Source organism: Orycteropus afer, unplaced genomic scaffold (genome assembly GCF_000298275.1).
Source record: "Orycteropus afer afer isolate SDZICR_OR568_19922 unplaced genomic scaffold, OryAfe1.0 scaffold00120, whole genome shotgun sequence".
NCBI classification, from domain to species: domain Eukaryota; kingdom Metazoa; phylum Chordata; class Mammalia; order Tubulidentata; family Orycteropodidae; genus Orycteropus; species Orycteropus afer.
The window spans coordinates 480,164-486,878 of record NW_006921707.1 but is presented as its reverse complement, the minus strand read 5'-3'; positions in this window follow the sequence as shown (position 1 = coordinate 486,878).

Here is a 6,715-nt window from a genome sequence, read left to right as displayed (position 1 = left end):
TTCAAAATGGCCAAAACCAGTCCACTTCAGCTCACTGATGCCGAGGATATCAATCTTTATGCGTTCCATTTCATTTTTGACAACTTCCAATTTTCTTAGATTCATACTTCGTACATTCCATGTTCCGATGATTAATGGATGTCTGCAGCTGTTTCTCTTCAATTTGAGTGGTGCCACATCAGCCAATGGAAGTCTTGAAAGCTTTACCTTATCCATATGAGTAAGGCTGGGTTTACTCAGATGATGCAGCTCTTTCCCAGTCCTATTTTAAAGCCTTCTAACCTAATCAGACTATTCATAAAGTTGTGTGGTAATGTATCAAACAATGTTTCTTTGCTATTCATAAGGTTTTCCCTGGCCAATTCTCTGAGAAGTGGATGGCCTCTTCCTTCTTCCTAATCTGTCTCAGTCTATAACCTGGACTGATACCTTTGCACCATGTGCATCCCGCTGGGTTTGAAACACCAGTGGATTAGCCTCAAAACTCACATCAACATGTCACCACGGTAGGACAAACCGACAGACAAGTTTGTCTCCATGTTGGAAACCTCTCGTACCACCCTTACCTGGGTCCCTGTGGCTAACTTCTCCTCTGTCTGGGTTCCTGGCTTTTAAACCCCTTTCTCCCACTCTCCTGCCCTGCTGCTTTGGGCGTGCCTGAGTTCCCTCTCCTCACCTGGACCCCTACAGCTGACTGCTCCTCTGTCCATAGTGATACTGCCTTGGAAACCCAAGGAGGGGTCGCTATGAGTTAGGTCTGACTTGATGACACATAACAACAGCAACAACAATGACTACCTAATCTCAATCCTGGCCTTATCTGTGACTCTAGCATACAAACAAAACCCTTGGAAGCCACTGTGCCTCACACCCTTCACCCTTTTTCCTATCTTTCAAGGATCTCTGATGGTACAGTGGTTAAGCATTTGGCTGCTAAGCAAAAGTTCAGCAGGTTGAACCCACCCACCACTCCACAAGAAAAAGATGAGGTGGTCGGCTTCCATAAAGACAGTCTCGGAAACCACTTGCTATGAGTCAGAATCTACTCTCTGGAAGTGGTGGATTTGAGTTTGGCTTCCCATCTCTCACAGCAAGACCTGCTGGCAAGAGGGAGTGAGAGTGAGGAGGGAGCAGGGAGGACCTGGCCCTGCTGGACCAGCAGCTGTGGCACTGATTTGTGTGAGACCAGCCCAGTGAGACCAAAGAGCTGGACCTCTCTGAGGCTTCCCTCTTGGCAAGAACGACACCCTGAACATGAAACTGGGGGGTGGGGTGGATTAAAAACGTGGCTCTCCAAATAATGCACTATGAAAGTGAAAGTATCTTTTCCAAACCATCAATAATAAAAAAGGAATTACAATCCACTCTGCTGGATAAAAGAATGAATTTTCTTTCTGTTCTCTCTACAAAAAATATTCAAAATCATGATCACAAGAGAGAAGAAATCTAAGTGTGTACAGCCAAATTTTTATATGAAAAAAAGTGTTATAAAGATGGATTAGGAAGTTAAATAATACTGATGATAATATATTTTGATGTTCATGGTATTTTAAAATTTTCTGATGTCTTTAATTTGTGATTTCTCACTTTAGTAAATACCTAACAAATGTTCTAATTGACTAATTTTTTGTTCATAATTTTGTATTAGTTTTCTTAAAGAGGGCCCCAGATACAACTCTCACTATCCACATTTTACAGAAAAGTAAGCTGAGAACAAAGAATTTAAGAAACTTTTAAGGATATTTAGTAGCTCTGGTGGTAAAGTGGTTATAGTATTTGGCTGCTAACCAAAAGGTTATTGGTTCAAACCAACTAGGTGCTCCATCGGAGAAAGATGAAACAGTCTACTTCTGTAAAGATATGTTGTTGTTGTTGTTATGTGCCATCGAGTTGGACTTGACTCATAGCTACCCCTCCTTGGGTTTCCAAGGCAGTATCACTACAGAAGTAGATCGTCCAACCCTTCTTCTGAGGAGTGGCTGGTGGGTTTGAACCACCAGACTTCTGGTTAGCAGTCAAGTGCCTTAGGCACTATGCTACCATAGCTCCCCTATAAAGATATACAACCTTAGAAATGCTATGGAGCAATTCTACTTGGTCAGTTCTGTAGTGTTGTTTTGAGTCCGAATCAACTCTATGACAGTGGATTTGTTTGTTTGTGTATTTTGTTTTGGTAGAGATATTTAAGGAAAATAAAGTCAGTGCCAGGATTTGAACCTGTAGTCTCTTTAAACTCTGTGTTATTCTGAAACAGGCAACTTACAGATTATTTTTAATGCATTTTCATGTGCAGCTTTTCATTATTCACTCAATATTTATTTAGTCCCTTTTTGTGCAAGAGAATATGCCAGGTGCTGGATAATATTGAGGGAAAAAAAAAAAAAAAACAGAAAAGTTGCTGTCTGGTCAATTCTGACTCATGGCAACTCCATGTGTTACAGAATAGAATAGCTCCATAGGGCTTTCTTGGCTGTAATTTTACGGAAGCAGTTCACCAAAGTTCACCAGGCTTTGCTTTTGCAGAGCCACTGGGTGGGTTTGAATTGTCAATCTTTAGGTTAGCAGCAGATCACAAATTGCTTATGCCATCCAGGCTTCCTAACACCAAGCACTTTGAGATAATTCTTGTCTCCACATACAGGCTAACAAAGAGATCTTAATTACTAAGATAGAAAGAAGAATAAAATGCAAATGTGTTTTAAAATTCTATGAATGTATAGAGGAGAAAAAAACAATTAGTCATTCTGATCTGTCAAGTCAAAGAGTGTGAGCAATGGCATATAAACATCTGATACACTCTCCTTTTATTCATGAAACACTAGGAAGCTAGTGCTATAATATTCTGAAATTTCAATGCAAGATAATGGTTATGTTTTGGGGACAACAAAATTTTAGTTTCATTTTGGGACTTACTAAGTAGCAGATATTTTCTGAGCACTTATGGTGTGATTGACATTTTGATCAATACTTGGAGATCTAATTGAGAAATAAATTTTATAACTACAAAGAGTGACAGAGATCCACTCTCTTTTGCCTTGAGGAAACTGGGGCCAAAAGAAGCATGAAATATATTCTCAAGCTCTGCCTCATTTAGGATGCTTTCTCCTAAAAGACACAGTCAGATAGCATTTTACCTTTTTTTTTTTTTTTTCTTCTTAACTTTTTACTGTGATCTGGGTGAAGGTTTACAGAGCAAATTGGTTTTCCATTCAACAGTTCCTACATATTGTTTTGGTATTGGTTGCAATTCCCACAATTTAACAGCACTCTTTCCACTTCCTGTGGTTGGGAGCTCTGGTGGCGTAGTGCCTAATGCATTTGACTGGTAATCAGAAGGCTGGAGGTTCAAACCCACCAGCCACTCCTCAGAAAGAAGACTGGGCAATCTACTTCCATAGAGATACCACCTTGGAAACCCAAGGAGGGGTAGCTATGAGTCAGAATTGCCTAGACAGCAGTGAGGTTTTTTTGTTTTGTTTTGTTTTTCCCGTCAGTCCCTGTGTTTACCAATTCCATTTGTCCTTCTTTTCTACCCCTTCCTGCCTTCTGAGATTTATCCCTAGGCAAATGATACCCTTTTGATCTCATATGGTTGATTGTTCTAAGGAGCGGACACCTTTCTGGTATTATTGTTCACCTTATAGACCTATATGTTCTTTGGCTAAAAGTTGAGCCATGGGGGTATGAGTTTACTTCCAATGCTGAAAGATATCTAGGGCTATAGTCTCAAGGGTTCCACCAGTCTATGTTAGACTTATAAGTCTTGTCCTTTTTAGATTTTCAGTTTTGTTCCACATTTTTCTCCCACTCTACCTAAAACTGCTTATTATGATGCTGTTCAGAGCAGTCAGCAATGGTAGCTAGGCACCATCTAGTTCTTCTGGTCTTACAGCTGTGCAGGCTGGGGTTCAAGTACTCCTTCAGTCCCCTATATGAACTGTTTCCCTGGGTCTTTCATTTTCTTCAATCTTCTTTGCTCCAAACTGGGAGAGGCATCCATTTTGGTCTTTTCTTCTTTTCTCATATTTTTAATGACCTCCTGCTTTCTTCACAGATGATGTTCTTAATGTAATCCAACAATTCTTCCAGTTTTCAGTCATTGGTGTTCAATGCATCAAATCTATTCTTTAGATGGTCTCTAAATTCAGGAGGGATATAATCAAGGTCATATTTTGGCACTTGTGGACTTGTTTTAATTGTCTTCAACTTCAAGTTGAAATTGCGTATGAGCAGTTGATGGTTTGTTCTACAATCAGCTCCTGGTCTGGTTTTGGCTGAAGATATTGAGCTTTTCCATAGCCTCTTGCCACAGAGATAGTCAATCTGATTCCTGTGTACTCCATCTGGCAAAGTCCACATGTATAGCCACAGTTTGGGTTGTTGGAAAAACATATTTGTAATGAATAAGTCATCAGTCTTGCAAAATTCTATCATGCGATCTCCATAATTATTTCTGTCACCAAGGCCAAATTTTCCAACTACCGGTGATTCTTCTTGGTTTCCAACTTTTGCCTTCCAGTCACCAGTGATAATTAACACATCTTCATTCCATGTTCAGTCAATTTCAGAGTGCAGAAGTTGATAAAAATCTTCAATTTCCTCATCTTTGGCTTTTGTGGTTGGTGCATAAATGTGAATAACAGTAGTATTAATTGTTCTTCTTGTAGGTGTATGTATATCATCCTATCACTGACAGCATTGTACTTCAGGGAAGATCTTGAAATACTCTTTGTGATGATGAATGCCACACAATTCCTCTTCAATTTGTCATTCCTGGCATCATAGATCATATAGTTCTCTGATTTAAAATGGCCAAAACCAGTCCATTTCAGCTCACTAATGCCTAGGATATCAATATTTATGCATTTTATTTTATTTTTGACAATTTCTAATTTTCCTAGATTCATATTTCATACATTTCCATGTTCCAATTATTAATGGATATTTGCAGCTGTTTTGCCTCAATTTGAGTTGTACATGTTAGCAAATGGAGGTCTCAAAAACTTTATTTTATCCATATCAGTAAGCTGGTTCTACTTTGATGATGCAGCTCTTTCTCAGTCTTATTTTGAGAACCTTCTGACCTAAGGGGCTTATCTTTCTGCATTGCATCAGACAATGTTTCCAGGCTATTCATGAAGTTGTGCAGTAATGTATCAGACAGCATTTCTCTGCTATTCATAAGGTTTTCCCTGGACAATTCTTTGAGAAGTGGATGGCCTCTTCTTTCTTCCTAGTCTGTCTCAGTTTGTAAGTTGTGTTGAAATCTATGGACCATACAAAACCCTGCTGGCATTTGAAACACTGGTGGCACAGCCTCAAGCCTCACAGCAACACGCAAGCCATCACAGTATGAAAAACTGACAGACAAGTTTGTTTCCCTTAGCTGTTTGAAACCTCACCACCCTCCCCTTACCTGGATCCCTGCTGTTTGCTCTGTCATCCCCCTGGCTTTTCTTTCTCCCACTTTACTGCCTCTTGACGGTGGGGCCTGGGTCCCTCCCCTTACATGGATCCCTGCTGCTGCTCGCTCTCCCCCTGGCTTAGTTTCACCTTAGATGGCCACTAAGCATTTTACCTTTTTCAAAAACCTGCTTAGCAGGTTGTTGGTTTTCTACAGCTCTTGTTCTTTAATTATGTACTTGGTTTATAAATGTTCTAGATCATAAAGTTTTTGGTTAATATATTTTACAGTACTTCTTTTTTTTTTTTTTTATTGTTGTTAAATACCATTGACTTGGTTTTGACACATAGCTACCCTGTGTAGAACAGAATGAAATACTGTCTGCTCCTGTGCCATCCTCACAATCATTGCTATGTTTGAGTCCATTGTTGCAACCACTATGTCAATCTATCCTGGTTAAGGTCTTCATCTTTTTCACTGAACCTCTATTTTACCAAGCATGATGTCCTTTTCCAGGGACTGGTCCATCCTGACAACCTGTCCATAGTACAGTCTCACCATCCTCACTCATAAAAAAACATTTTAGCTGTACTTCTTCCAAGTACAAGACTGACAAACTTGTTTATTCTTCTGGAAGTCCATTCAGTATTCTCTGTCAACACCAAAATTCAAAGTCATAAATTATTATTTGGTCTTCCTTATTCATTGTTCAGCATTCCCATACATATGTAACAATTGAAAATACAGTGGCTTGAGTCAGGTGTCCCTTAGTCCTGAAAGCGACATCTCTGCTTTTTATTGCAAAGATAAAAAGAGGACTTTTGTAGCAGATTTGCCCAATGCAATATGTCATTTTATTTCTAGACTGCTGCTTCCATGGAAGTTGATAGTGGATCCAAATAAAATGAAATCCTTAACAACTTCAAACATTTCTCTGTTTATTATGATGTTACGTATTGGTCTAGTTGTGAGGATTTTTGTTTTATGTTGAGGTATAATGCATACTGAAGCCTGTAGTCTTTGATCTTTATCAGTAAGTGCTTCAAGTCCTCTTCACTTTTAGCAAATAAAGTTGTATACTATCCCAGGTTGTTAATGAGTCTTCCTCCAATGCTGATGCCATGTTTTCTTTCATATAGTCCTGCCTTCTCAGATTATTTCCTCCGCATAGAGATTGATTAAGTATGGTGAAAGGCTAGAGCTCTGACTCATCATTCCTGATATTAAACCACACAATATTCCCTTGTTCTGTTCAAACAACTGCCTCTTGGTCTACGTACAGGTTCCTCATGAGTACAATAGAGTATTTTG